General features: G+C 49.8%; 1 protein-coding gene across 4 annotated transcripts in view; it reads right to left on the reverse strand.

The window, feature by feature from the left end:
* Positions 1 to 14548, reverse strand: part of LOC144168987 (monocarboxylate transporter 14-like) — a 173724-nt gene that overhangs the window by 47339 nt on the left and 111837 nt on the right. The window contains exon 1 of one of the 4 annotated variants that reach the window (XM_077697991.1): positions 7123 to 7549. The exons of 2 other annotated variants lie outside the window; for them this stretch is intronic. The gene's annotated coding sequence lies outside the window, so the exon portion shown is untranslated. Of the gene's footprint in view, positions 1 to 7122; positions 7550 to 14548 lie in introns of those variants that run through there. One more of the 4 variants, XM_077697994.1, reaches the window with a different exon arrangement.

The raw sequence follows: 14548 nt of genomic DNA on the forward strand, positions 1-14548 counted from the left end.
CAGAGAATGGCGCCAAATTCTTCAATCTAAATTTTTTCCCCATGACCGGATAAATACTGAAGCCTGTTTGTAGGATGTGATGGTGGAATTGGGCGAAAGCTTATTAAAATGAAACGGTACATTAAAAGTTCGTGTCCTTTTGCCGTAACTTGTGTTTGCTGCCTCGACATTTCTTCAAATCAATCCCCCGAACCCGCCAGGCTTCCGTCAAATGGCGCATTTGTATCCGAGCAGACAAGGCCGGGACTGCTGCCAAACTCCCGCACAGCCGGATCACCATCCGTTTCCACGGATGAGTCAAGCGCGCGAGGTTCAGCGCGCCCGGTGCGAGCAACGTCCGCTCACCGGGGTCGCCGTTTCTGACTCAGTTCTTCTTGCACGTGCGCGTAAGGCACGGCAGTGTGCAGTGGCATCGAGCCCGAAGTCCGGTAGCTGGAGAGCCCCAGAACCGTTTGGTATATCGTCGCGAGACATAGTCATGAAACCGACAAGGTCTGACGTTCAAGTTGTTAAAGCGGAAGCCTTAGATCGCTCACCAAACGCAAAAAGTGACCGTAGTCATGGCAGTGAACAGGAATAAAGAAAAAAAATAGGTTGGGTTGGTGAGGGATACGAGCCCTGGTTGCCAGGGTAGCCGCCAAGTGCTCAAACCACAGCGCTGACACGGCACCCCGGGAGGATAGAGCAATAATAAGCCTGATGGGTGCGCTGTGGTCGGTGCACGTGGCGGCGCGTGCGTAAAAGGCCTGCACGCCCAGGAGAGCGCCACTAATTTGCATCAACAGACAAAAAAGAAAATCCCGGGCCATCTACACTAACGCGAAACGTGGGGAGGGGCGGAGCATGCAGTGTGCAAGTGTATTGTTGGCGCTTTGGCGTTTTTGGCAACGGATATTAAACCGTTCGGGGGCATAGGTACACAGCTTTGCTATAAAAGTCTCGTATCTTTGAAGGACGAAGCTCTCCAGCGCGAAACGCAAACGAGTGTATCGGTGCTTTTTTAGTACGCGTTACGTTCTAGCGCGAGGCGTAAACGAGTTTCCCGGTGCTTTAGTACTGTGACTGCATGAGACGATTACGACGACGACGACAGGAGACGCCAACAGCCCCAGCCCCTAAGGGGCTTTGCCCCTAAAAGAAGAAGGAGGCGCAAACACGATGTCGCAGTAACGGTGTCTTTGATAATCGCTAGGCTTTTGTCTTCAAACCGCGTAAGCCGACTTAAGTGCTCTAAGAAATTTCGCCGATGTATACAAAGCATTTCCTTACTAGGTATACTACTAAGTATTTACGATTCCGAACAAAGCCTGCACGCCTGTAATCAAAAGGGCCAGTTATTTCCCTAGTGAATTGGCCGTGAGGAAGTTAACCAAATTCTCCCCGGCATTTATGGCCCGCGGGCCACATAAGGCTATGTTCAGACTACCGACGCAAAAGCGATATCGTGATGTATGGGCGTAAAAAAAAACGGCGTGTCGCGCAGTTAGGTTGGCTGAGCCGTACAATGACGTCATTCTTTAAAGTTATTACGACAGTTGCGGCAACAGTCTGGACCTAGCCTAAACTTATATCGTTTTTGAATCTCGTATACCGCTGTCGTGCCCCCCAGCAACAGAGGCGCGCGCAGCTGCACGGACAACATCCCGGGTTCCATCCGGCTCACTCGGAAATCGGGAGGCCGCGAAAGGCAATAGGAGAAGCGACGAGGAAGTGAGGCGCGTCGCTGGCTGCACATATCGTCTTTCCAATACAAGGAAACTGCCTTACACAGATTCGGGTATTTGCTCAAGAAACCGTAATGCAGCAACGTTCCTTCACAAAGTAAATCCTATCTGCCCGTCTTCAGCTCACGGAGGCTAATTTCCGATAGCTTGCTAGCGCGGCTGGACAGAAAATAGGCCTTATGAAAACGTCGTGATCTTGTTTCGCCTTACTTTGGGTGATCACATTACTTATTTCGAAGAGCGAACAGGCAGAACTAGACAAGCTTCAACAGGCTACCGTCAGAGAACATTTCCAAGCATTGGCACAAAATATGCATTGAACCATCGGCTACTTTGTGTGTCATTCATCCGCCAGATTGTATGCCGTGTGAGTGCCAGGGACGCCAGATTGCCTATACCCACCCAGTTAACTAATAATTCCGCTTTAATATGCAAGGCTTGGTCAGTTCGACCCACGCTGGCATTTTAATGCGAAAGCAATTAGTGGCCCGTTGACCGAAATTCCCGCGTCGGCGGAGTATGAGGCTGCAAAACGGCTCTTAAATTCACGTGACTACGATGCGTTCTATACCGCGTGCTTTTTGCTATTAAAACACAAGAGAATGACCCCGTCGCTAGCTACCCCTGCGCAAGCGCACAGCCACGTCGAAAGTGTAGAGCGCAGTGGTGGCTGCGGCCGCCGCAGCAACACGTCAACACGCACGTGGTACTGAACTAACCCGGCGGCGCAACAGTCATCAGCGGGCCGGGCTGCTCTGCCTGGCAGCAGAAGTCTATCCAACAGCGTCAGGAACCATTGCCAAATCAATAACGAAACGGCACGATGTAGCCCGCATCAAAGCTTGAAACCACTTTTGACCATGTTGCTGCTTTCAGCATCTCTTTGAAGGCCTATTGTTTACCTGGTGCCGACGTTATGCTCACAAGTCCGGCAGTATTCATTCGACCTAATAGCAAACACCTGTGGCCAACAGTAGAGTTTCTAGTGCATAAACCCCACAACATCAACTTCACTTCCGCTATGCCCCAGAACCGCATCCCTTTCGTCCAGCTCAAAAAAAAAAGAAAAAGAAAAACTCTAATGCGAAGTAAACTTTATTCGGCACGTGTTAAGTTCGGGCTCCGCATGTAATTAATGAAGGCCGCCGGTGGCCCATGTATTGGCGTCGCCTCCGCTGGTGGCTACTTTCCCGTGTCCCTTTCATGTAGCCGCGCGGACGCCAAGTTCGGAGCCGCGGAGAGCTGTTGTGCCCGTCCTTTTGTGTGTCAAAGGATGGGGGCGATTAGCCTGAGTGCCTCTGTCGCGTCGAGGGTGGCAGGGTCATTCGGCATAACAGGCTGACGGGCGGCCGGATGATCGTATCTCTTGGTGTTGAAAGCGCGCGCGGTGTAAGTTTGGAGAATCTTAGACTCCGGCGGCGGGCGCTCTTCGTCGACGGGTCGTTCGCCTCGACGATGGTCGCCTCGGCTGGCAGCGTCTCTCCCCGTGGTCTGTTCAGGTGGCCGGCGGCGCCCCTTTAGTCTGGGAGGGAATTAGCAACCCTCATTGTCACGCCGCGCGTGCAGACGCCCCACGTCGTGGGAGGCGTCGCGCGGAGGGAGGTCAGCCGCGCGGGGACCGCTCCGGGCCCTGGGCTTGGCTGTTGTTTGTGCGGATGCCGCCCGCTGAACGTAATGGATGGTTCACTTTAGGCCGCAGATGTCCTGTATTTTCTGGCCGGGTGCAACAGCGTGCGTAGGAAACGCACTTTGAGTGCATAAGAGAGAGGGTTGGGTCACGTGACCGCAGGTGGGGACATGTGTGTGATTGGCTGATTCCTGTGGCCAATCAATGGTTTGTAATAATTGTTTTGAAAGGTTTTTCTCTCTTTCTTGAACGCCCCCTTTTTGGAGGCGGGGTTTTTGCTATCAAAACCGGCGTGTTGCGTTTTGTCGAGGGTCGGTCGAGAGGGGATCTAGTTTAGTATAGATCTCGGCCGAACAGGCTGCTGCTGTCAGAGTGACAATGTAACCGTCACTCTGACCTGATGTAAAGTTGGAGTTTTGTAAATAATGTAAATAAACCTAATATCCAGCAAGGAAGGCAGTCCTCATCCCTCACCCGCTCCAAGCATCGGTCGTCGGTCATCGGAGCGAGTCGAGATCGTCCTCTCGGCTCGCGCATCAAAAGAACATCCCTATTTCGCCTCCATCAGTTCGCCAAGAAGATGGAGAGGCGAAATTTAACTGCACGGGTAGTTAAATCACATCCGCTTGTATTATACTACTTTGATACTTGCCCACACGTAATGGGTGCGGCAAAAAACGCATGTGAGCAGTGTGCGTCACTTTCACATGTAGATCTGCTCGGCTCTCAGGAGCAATAAAAATACCCCTCCGTAGCTCGGAAGCAGTGTCATGGGGGTTTGTGATTTGGTGTCCAGAAAGCCCGCTATAGTTCAGAACTATCGCCGAAGGCATCGGCACGCATGCGCATCATCACTGTCATCATCAGCCTGGTTGTGTCCCCTGCAGGATGACGGCCTCTCCGAAAGATCGCCAGGCACGTCTATCGTGTGGTCCGCCCATTCACGTCCAATTTTCGCAGTCCATCTCTCCATCGAGCCCTTTGCCGACCCGTATTGCGTTTACAGTCTATCGGCAGCCACTCTGTTAAACGGATGGTCCACTTGCTGTCCCTCATACGCATCACGCGACCTGCCCATGCCTATTTTCTTCGCTTAATTTCAACTAGAATGTCCTCCACACCAGTCTGTTCCCATATCCTGGTGGGCTGCCTTTGGTAAGAATTCAGATATCCTGACTAGTAAGCTTCCTCTGTCACTCAAATAGCTGGTATTTAATTAATGCATTCTTCCAGTAATGACGTACGGGGCAGAAACTCAGGGTCTCACTAAACCTAAACTTGTTCCCTGAGCGGAGTGGGTCAGGGGACATATTTGTAGAAATTAAGAAGAAGAAATGGACGCGGGCAGGGCATGTAATGCGAAGGCAAGATAACCGCTGGTCATTAAGGGTAACAGAGTGGATCCCCAGAGAAAGCGAGCGTGGCAGGGGGCGGCAGAAAGTTTGATGGGCAGATGAGATCGAGAAGCTAGCGGGGATAAATCGGTCGCAGGTAGCACAGGACCGGGGTAATTGGAGATTAATGGGAGAGGCCTTTGCCCTGCAGTGGGCGTAGACAGGCTGGTGATGATGATGATAATTATGATGATGGTGATTATGATGATGACGATGATTATGGTGATGATGGTGATTATGATTATTATTATTAATAGTATTACGGTGACGACGACGACGACGACGACGATGATGATGATGACGACGACGATGACGACGACGACGATGATGATGATGATGTTGATGATGATGACGACGATGATGATGATGATGACGACGATGATGATGATGAAGCGACTTGAACGGAAACTTTGATCAGGCCAACTGGCTATGGAAAGGAGGTTGTTATAGTGGTCACGCCAGATGATAGGAAACAGACGCGTGTATTACGTATGTATGCATGCTAACTCGCGTTCAATTCGAAACGCAGCTCGTTGAAATTTTAATTACGCACGAATGTGTGCCAACGTAAAAGCACATCGCTTGAAAATGATCGACCTCACGCTCTCTCCGGTGAAGTGCCCTTACGCAGAGTTCACTTTGGGGAAGAGAAGGGGTAATGAAACGCGATCACATGCCTTCCTGCGGACAGACGCAATGCAATTTTCGTGTAACGGCTTAATTGAGCAACACGGGGAGGAAATAGACGGCAGAACCATACGTGGTTTTTTAGACGCGCGAGTGTAAATTCTACAATACCATAGAGTAGAGCCTGTTCAAATAGTTTTCTTTATTGAACCGCGAAGAAAAAAAATAGTTGTAAAAAAAGCGCACTAAGCCAGCTTCTCAACAAAAAAATGTAGTGATACCAATCTTTCACAACGTAAGCGCCCGCAAAACGCAATAGCTGGAAAAAACTAGATTGGCTGTTGCAGTAGGTTGTAGTAGGACGAATACGCCGCATTGCAAAAGTTAGGGGCATGTGTTTGACCAGATTGCGCAAAGCGGTACAAAGCAATGAATGGTTATATCACGAGGGGGAACTTCCGGCGATATGGGTTCTCGGTCATCCGGGTTCGTATGCGTGGGAAGTATGTCAGCCTTTTCGGAGTCTTCGGAGAATTCATCAGCGCCGATGCATGAAAAGCCAAGCATATCAGCATGAAGCTGTGCAAACGGGCCCGAAGAATTATAGCCGCGACCACAACTTCCAGCCGTTGGAACGTAAACCGTCGCCAACTGCCGTACTGTCAACGCTGTCACCGGGTTCCTCGGGAGGGACGCCACAAGCCGTCCCGAGGAACCGAGGCGCTGCCAATGTCGATCTATAAGTACAAGTGCGTGTGGTCCGTATTTCAGTCTCGCTGGAGTGCTGCGTGTACTTTGTGCCGGCGGTTCGCCGTCCCACGCCCGCGCAGCACGACAGAACGTTGCCAACGCTCTCTCTCCTATCTTCACATTGTACAGTTAGCGTTATGAAATTATTCCCATCATTAAACACTTTATGTTCACAAAGCAAAATCAAGCCTCATTTTTAAAATATCAACTCGTTAACACGTATAATAGCGAAAACTGCTTGCAGCACTGCAGCAGAACTGCTGTCCCGTTGATAGTCTAAAGCGATCAGTTTACCTGCCACGAAGATTGTCACCTTCATTATTGTTGTGCCTTCCAAAACCCGCTCCTAAGAAGCTGAACCCTTTCCGCGGCTTTCAGCCGGGCGGGAAACTAGAACGCAATGGGTGCAGACAGACGCAACTACGGGAGGCCCTTGACAACAGTGTCATTAATTCTCACCTCCTCGACAAGATTTTTCCCTTGACTCAAACCCACGTGCCTGCCGCAAGGAAGTGTCATCATTGAAAACGGACCGCGTCCAGGGCCAGATACACTCGCCGTCAAACTCTGGCCGTCAAACTCGCCTCACCGCACAACCGCGGTGCCACAAAGGTCCACGTTCTGAACCCCTCTCCTCAGCGCAAACGTGTCACCACACGACCATCAGGTAATCCGCGTTGTCACCGCATTTGCGTCACGTGAGAGAATTTCTACTCCTGGTAAAGGCGCCGATGGCGGGCTCTTTGTTGTTCGCAGTCAGAACTCCGCACACAAGACGCTACCTTCTCAAGCAAAAGAAGACTCTTCAAACGTCATACAACTACAAAGGTGCCTGCGAAGGACTTGGCGTAGCGGCTTCGCGCACAAGACGCCCCTAATCGGCTCGCCTTATTCCGGGACCTGGTGGTGGAAAACAGCCAGGCGGACCCAGGTGAGACACTTGTCTATCAAGCGCGATCGGATGGCCCCGACCCTCAGGAAGGATTGAGAGGCTGCGTACCTTTCTCGCGGTCTCCTCTCCGTGAAACCAACTGCCCGGGGAAGCGGGAGTCGGAGAAAACGGAGTCAGCCGGGTAGCGATGCATCCGCAGCCCACAACAGCTCCGCTACCCACGTGACTCCCGCTAGAGTGTCGATGCCGAAGGACTATCGCCGCGCGGACGGCGCGGTTTGCAGTGCTTCGTCACTCCCGCACTGTCGCTGCACTGTTTCAACGATTCCGCATCACTGTTCGGCGCGGCGCAGCTTCCGCAGCGCGCCACGGCTCCTCCTCGCAAGAGCGGAGGGAAGTGGAGGAGCAGCCATACCGCGCGCCCGTGACGCAAGACGCCGGTCGCGCGACTCGGCTCTCAGCTGTGAGCCGCGGGCCACGAGTAAACAGCTGTTTGGAGCGCGGCCAGAAGAGAGCTCTGCTCCTCCCTCCCTCCTCCCGCAGCCTCTTCCTGCATGAACTCCGCGTGTTCCCATGCAGCAGCCGCCCGCTGCGTTGGGAGTCAGTCTCGAGATAAGGTGCCTTCTAGGAAGCTCGCTAACGCAACCGCTTCGCGTCTCTCTTCCCCTCGCGTCTTCGCCCTCTTCGGCCGGGGAGTATCGTTAGCTCCGCTTGCCTCACCAAATGCGTATTTGACCTCTCCATTTGCAAGGCCGTGGCCCTATGACGTACCCGCAGCTGGCGGGGAGGGCATTCGCGAACGCTTCTGGCCTTCGACGAAACAGATACCGCAGGGCTGCGTGGTTGGGAGGTCATGTTCGTACCTCGACACGAACACGGCGATGCTTGCTTCGTGAGAAAGCACAATGTAACCAGATTGTAAATCCATCCACTGAATTTCGGTCCCCAGGTCGTTGTGCTCGCTGGTCGGGAGGAGGGCCACCACGCCCGGGCTTTTTGGAGCAACCCAAAGTGTGATAGCACGCTACGGCTAGAGACGCGAGCAACTACGAATGGCAATGATGGGAATGACGGTCATTCCAGCATTACTCAGGTAAGACGAGAGCCCAGGTTGACTTCTGTAGTTTCGAATGCAACCGCGGGATTCGCAGATTTTGCTCATCTGGCATAGCCTGGTGAGTACATGCACGTGCGATCCGCGAACATTCACGAGAGATGATACATGAATTCTCTACCTCATCACCATCAGCATATCTACGCCCACTGCAGGGCAAAGGTCTCTCCCATTAATCTCCAATTATCCCGGTCCTGTGCTAACTGCGACCAATTTATCCCCTCAAACTTCTTGATCTCATCAGGCCGTCTAACTTTCTGAGGCCCCCTACCACGCCTGCCTGCTCTAGGAATCCACTCTGTTGCCCGTAATAGCCAACGGTTATCTTGCCATCGCATTACATGCCCTGCCCACGTTCATTTCTTCTTAATTTCTACTGATATGTCCTTAACACGCGTTTGTTCCCTGATCTACTTCGTTCTCTTCTTGTCCCTTAATGTCACACCTATCATTTGTCGTTCCATTGCTCACTGAGTCGTCCTCAATTTAAGTTGAACCCTTTTAGTAAGCCCCCAAGTTTCTGCCCCCTAAGTGAATACCGGTAAGATGCAGCTGTCATACACTTTCTTCTTCAGGGACAATGCATCCTGCTGCCATTCATGCCTGCTGAATGCCCTCCACCCCATTCTTATCCTTCTAATTATCTCTGCATCATGGTTGGGATCCGGGGTCACAACTTGGCCTAAGTAGACATATTCAAATAGTTGGGGTCGAGCGGTTAGATCCATGATTTCTGCCGTCTCTAATATTCCCCAGAAAACAAATTTCGCTTGGGGCCGCTTTGGCGTGGTAATGTGGTTCATTTATCACAGGGATGCTGCTCATCACGCTGCGATTTACTGATCTACTGCGTGCAGATATGATTCAACCACTATCGTAAAGGGGCGGAATGGAGTAAAAACGTACTCTTGTGCATGGCTGGCCAGCGCTGTACGGGGTCGAAACTAATACCGCTTCGACTGATAACAACGTTGGTTGAATCGCTCAGCTTTCCGGTGAGGGATTCGTTCGCTGCCATTGGGGTTGTAGCGGTTCTCAGTTTCGGTGACAGAACGCTCGCCATCAGTGAGACCGATAAAGTTTCGCTTTAAATCCAAGTTGTTTTCGATCGTGTCCGAACGGTGCAATAACATTGGCGTCGACATCATAACGCGAGAGATAGAAGTTCGATTAATACCCCGGGAGTCCTTTCAATCTTGAGGCGCTTGATGTGCAATCGCTTATCCTCTTCATAGTTTTGTGAAACCCATTGCATGAAGTTGGCTTTCCTGCAGTGCGTCTTTATGACGGGAAGGTCGCCATGAGTGAGGCATATCGAGCTTCGCTTTAAAAAGGGTTGAATCAGAGTACCTGAGCATGTTGCGAGCGAGGTCACCATATCCAGAGTTCCGATATTCTCCAAAACGGGAGCAAAATTTCATTATTTCGTCTTTCGTGGTTCTTCAAAATTTCATCATGTTGAAACATGAAAACGTATCTCGTATTTGCGCGCCCCAGTTCCGTTCCGTGGTATGCCAACGATGCACAAAACAGATAATATGAATTGCGGCGCAACACGCTTGCGGCACTCCCACCGTACAGCTGTTCCTCGCTCTCGCGCCTACATTTTTTTTGTTGTGGCGTACTTCGTTGCAGCGCACTTCGTTTTGTTCCAGTGTTATTTTTGTTGCAGAATTGCAGTGCATAATCGTACTTGTGCCCTCAAATCAGGACAATGCGCAAGTGGGACAAAACAACTGTCTCGACACGCTGGGTTTTTGTCCCAAAAAAACTAAGGTGGCAAAATCGTACCTTTGCAGTTCAAAGGTTGCGGTCAGAAATTGCCGCATCGTGGAGGGGATCCCAACGAAGCTGATCAATCATTTGCAGCGACAGCCAGGCTTACACAAGCTTTGATATGAGTATTGAGGCATCACGGGGGATGTTTCCCCTGGAGGCTCTTTTGAAATCCAGCTGTTTGAACTTGCAACTGATATTCATGACTCCCTTCATCAACTTGAGCAGACGGATGCCATATTCATCGATTTCGAAAAAGCATTCGATCGTGTCCCCCATAATCTAATAATTCATAAAATGGAAAATATTAAAATAGAACGCAATGTTATCAGGTGGGTTAGGTTTATCTTCGGAATATCTTCGTAATAGGCAACAGGCAGTTATTATAGATGATGTACAGTCTTCATTTCATCTAGTCAAATTAGGGGTTCCTCAGGGGTGTGTGCTCGGTCCCACTCTCTTCTTAATTTACATAAATGACATCTGCGCTGGCAATAATTATTCTCTTAGGTTATTCGCAGACGATTGTGTACTTTATCGGGGTGTATCAAACCCTTCTAGTTGTGCTAAACTTCCAACCGACTTGTGTAGATTGGAAAAGTGGTGCGCCGACTGGCAAATGAACATTAATGTTAAAAAAACTAGACTTATGCGCTTCACCACACGCAAAGAAGTTGTTTCATTTGCTTATACACTGAATAGCGCGACTGTTGAACCCGTCAATTCGTTTAAATACCCAGGATCCCACCTCACAAGCAGCCTGTTTTGGAAAGTTCATATAGATTCAATTTTAGGTGACAGTTATAAGAACCTTGGTTTTATTCGTCGTTCGTTACGTCAAGCCAATAAAGATACCAAACTGCTCGCATTTACCTCCTTTATAAGATCAAAAGCTCAATACACTGGAATATTCTGGAATCCTTATCAACATCAATAATACTTGGCCACAAAAATAGAATCGTTGCAAAACAAGAGCGCCCGCTTCATATCAGGACAATACACGCCCCATTCAAGCATTACATTGATAAAAAGAAATCTCGGTCTTCAATCGCTGGGAACAAGACGCAAAATTTCCAGGCTTACATTTTCTTCATCAGCTCTACCATCACCCTAACAACCTCCCTACCTCAAGAATAAAACCAGCGCAATATATTTCCACACGTGTTTCCGCACCCTAACAAAGTGCAGTCTGAATTTTCGCGTACCGACCTGCACCGCCTTTCTTTCCTTCCCTTAGCCTTCCTTCCATTCCTTCCTTTCCTTCTATTCAGGTGGATGTCCAACTTTCCTTTGCAGAAACTTACTCCACCTCGGGGATTTCCCCTAAATATGGTCGATTCCCTTAGCCATTAGTGAATGGAATGCCCTCCCAGAGCGTATTGCCACAATTACTAACCACGAAAAATTCACCGAGGAAATTGTTCAACTGTTTCAGTGTGTGCAATAAAAAATAGATTGTTCCCGTTTGTTGCCTAGGTCCTACTTTTGACCGGATCTACCCCGTGTATTTAGTTTGGCATTTGTTCTGTTAATCGGAGTTGTAATACTTCCGCTTTTTTTGTATGCGGTTTTACGTGTTTATTGTAATCTTCTGTGTACTTATTTTAACACTTTTACTGAATGCAGTTTCTGCTGCTTAGAGTGCATTGTGCAAATATGTTGTTCACCCCCTATGTAATGCCCGCAAGGGCCTTTAGAGTAATAAATAAAAAACAAAATGAAAATGAAAAAAAAAGTCTTGTAACCACGTAATACCGCGAGTACGTCATGCTGTATGTGCATGCAAAATTGAAAGTTGTTGTTAACAATACTTGCCCAATGAGTTATAATATTACTGTGACATCAACCATTAAGCCAGAAAACGGTGTTATTTCCCATATAGCGGTAAAAAAAATCGCGCCAATCCACCCCGTGAATGTGGTTGGAAAGCAAAGCTGTAAACGGCACCCATAACGATTACTCATGTGACGTCACTTACAATCACTCACATTGCTCTACAAATAGTAAAACCAGAGAGAAGTGCACTTAACCACACCATTTATTACTTCAAAGAGATATTCTCGGTAAGGTTAACTCAATGCATGATGCATGAACGGTGTTTGGTTGAGTTGTATTGGTGTAGCACAAGAGTGGAAACTTTTTTTTATAAAATCAAAGTAAGCTCCAACCCGGTGTTAGACGATCTGACTTCTCCGTCTCTGCGCCGCGGACGTAGGCGACGAGACTTGCGGCTGAGAAGGAGGAGGAAGAAATACTGCTGTTCAGATTTCTGAACGGCCCAGAGTGCAGCTCTGGGGAGTGATTCCTTCTTCTGTGGGGCCCATATGCAGTCCGCGCGGCCTGTGTTCTGTCCACCCGCTGAAGCTGGGTAGGTAGAGAGGGCCTGGACAGCAGCATGTCCCATTGCTCTTGTTGGGTAGTTGACGGAAAGAGAGGAGGGTGCTCAGGGCTAAAGTCGCGCACCCCGATTACGGGGCGGGGTGTTCCTACTTCTGAGCAAAATTTACATTCAGCGTCGTAGCGTTTCGGGTGCATTAAGTGAATACGCGTAGGCTGTGGGAAGGAGCCCGGATTATATGAGCCGTAGGGTAGTTTGTTGTTCTCTGGAAAGGTCAGGGTAAGGAGAAGGTACGGTCTGTCTCAGAAGGCGATAATGCTGGATTATCTCCCTGGACGTGACAAGCGGGTGACTGTCCTCGTGCAGCTCCATAGCACGGGAGGTAAAAGCGCAGGCTTGTTGGGTGGGCGTATTTGTTGCCCTCCATTGAAGCGTGAGGGGGTGTCCAGATGAGCTGAATGGAACCGTTTGGGGAGTGGTTTTTTAGAACGCACAGTGCAGGTCAGGACACCCAACCCGACTGGTAATTCCAGTAGGATTGCTGGGAATCGGTGACTACCCTCCGGACCCCTGGTTGAGTGAGAGCCAAGGTGATGGCTGCCTCTTCTGCTGCCGTCATTTGTTGGGTCCTAAGCGAGGTACACGCAAGGAGGCTGGTTCTGGAGGTAGCCACGGTGATGGCGTGTTGCTGCCCTCAATGTTTGGAGAAGTTTCTGTAGATAACTGCATGAGCCCCACCGAAGGTGGTGTTTAGCGCTTGAGCCCGTGCTTTTCGGTGACCCTCTTCATGTGAGGGGTTCATATTTCTAAGCAAAGGGAGCATCTTTAGTTTTAGTCACCAAGAGTCTGGGAGTATGTCAAGCGGAGTGACATTCTGGGCTGCCCAGCCAATCTGGTGAAGCATGCGGTTACCCACCGCAGTTCTGAGTCGGACCTCCTGGTTAGAAAGATGGCCTTCTATCAGCTCTTCCACCGTGTTGTGGAGCCCGTACTAAGCAGCCTCAGTGTGGACGCACTCATGAGAAGACCAATGGCCTGCTCAACCGCCTTTCTAATCATTATATAAAGCATCTCTATGTCTTCCTCGTCGAGAAGAAGACAGGGGGTTGACGTAAGTGACTCTCGAGAGGACAAAAGCTTCAATTAATCGAAAGCTACCAGATTCCTTTAGGCCTCGCTTCTTGGTGGCAACTCGCCTGATCATGTGTATGATCTGATTAATGCTGTTTTTAGACGCTACAAGGAGACGTCACTCTTGGTGTTATCCTCGAGATGTAGGTTCAGGATCTTGATTCTGGGGCTTGGAGTGATGGCCTGGTCATCAAGGAGTATTTGAATGTATTCCTTGATTTGGCGTGAGGGCGGACGACAAGAAGCTGGAATTTTTTACGTGAATACTGGAGGCCACAGGCTTTAGCACATTGGCGTACTAAAAGGGAGATTCCATGGATTGGTGCGAGATTCCTTTAATTTTTGTAACTCTCAGCACATGAGCAAGGTGCGCACAGGGCCGCTAGACGGGCGTGAGGGGTCGTGTGACGCTTTCACGTGGCATTCAGCGAGAAGGCAGGGGGTAAACCCGTAGATGTGATTGGTGAGTACACCATTTGTCTTCCCGTGTTCGCGTGGGCTCGTAGCTAAATCGGTAAGACAACGGGCTCTCGCTTTGTTAGTCTATTAGTTCCAGGTTCGATTTCCGGCGGTGCCAGTAAATTCTTTTATTTGTTCGCTGGAGTTTTCTGGTGACACCAACGGTAGCGAAAGAACCCTTGGGGGGTAGAGGTTGAAAGCTTTGCTTTAATAAGGGTACAATACTGCAAGAACTCGCAACGCTGGTCAGCACCCTTCCCGACCAATGCCGTTCTTGGTTTGGTATCGTGAATTTATCAAGGGCAGCCGGAAAGCACGGTTTCTCTGCGGCAGCATGCCTGATTATCTCTATGACCAGGACAGTACGGTTTTTGAAGGGGTACAGCAGCAACCGGATCAACTCATCACAGTTACACGTGGGAAAAAATGGCAAAACAGAGCAGAAAATAGTTGTTATCGGGAAGAACAGATGCTACCCAATCAGCTCAGCGCAACCCAGGTATTAAAGCACTTCTAAACCAGAGTCTACCATAGCGACGAATGCTGCGATTCACACGTTCTTTCAAATCGTCAAATTCGCAGTCCTGCGTCAAAGAGCACAGTGCTTCAGCAAAGGTCGACGGGAGTCTGTGAAAGCATAAAAGCAGCGCAGGTGTGGAACCCGCGCATAGGAACAGCACGGCGTGTTGGCATCTGAGGCCAGCACGCTCATCGGA

The sequence above is a fragment of the Haemaphysalis longicornis genome, unplaced genomic scaffold (assembly GCF_048455015.1).
Source record: "Haemaphysalis longicornis isolate Haplotype H1 unplaced genomic scaffold, Haemaphysalis longicornis Haplotype H1 scaffold_2, whole genome shotgun sequence".
Classification (NCBI taxonomy): Eukaryota; Metazoa; Arthropoda; class Arachnida; order Ixodida; family Ixodidae; genus Haemaphysalis; species Haemaphysalis longicornis.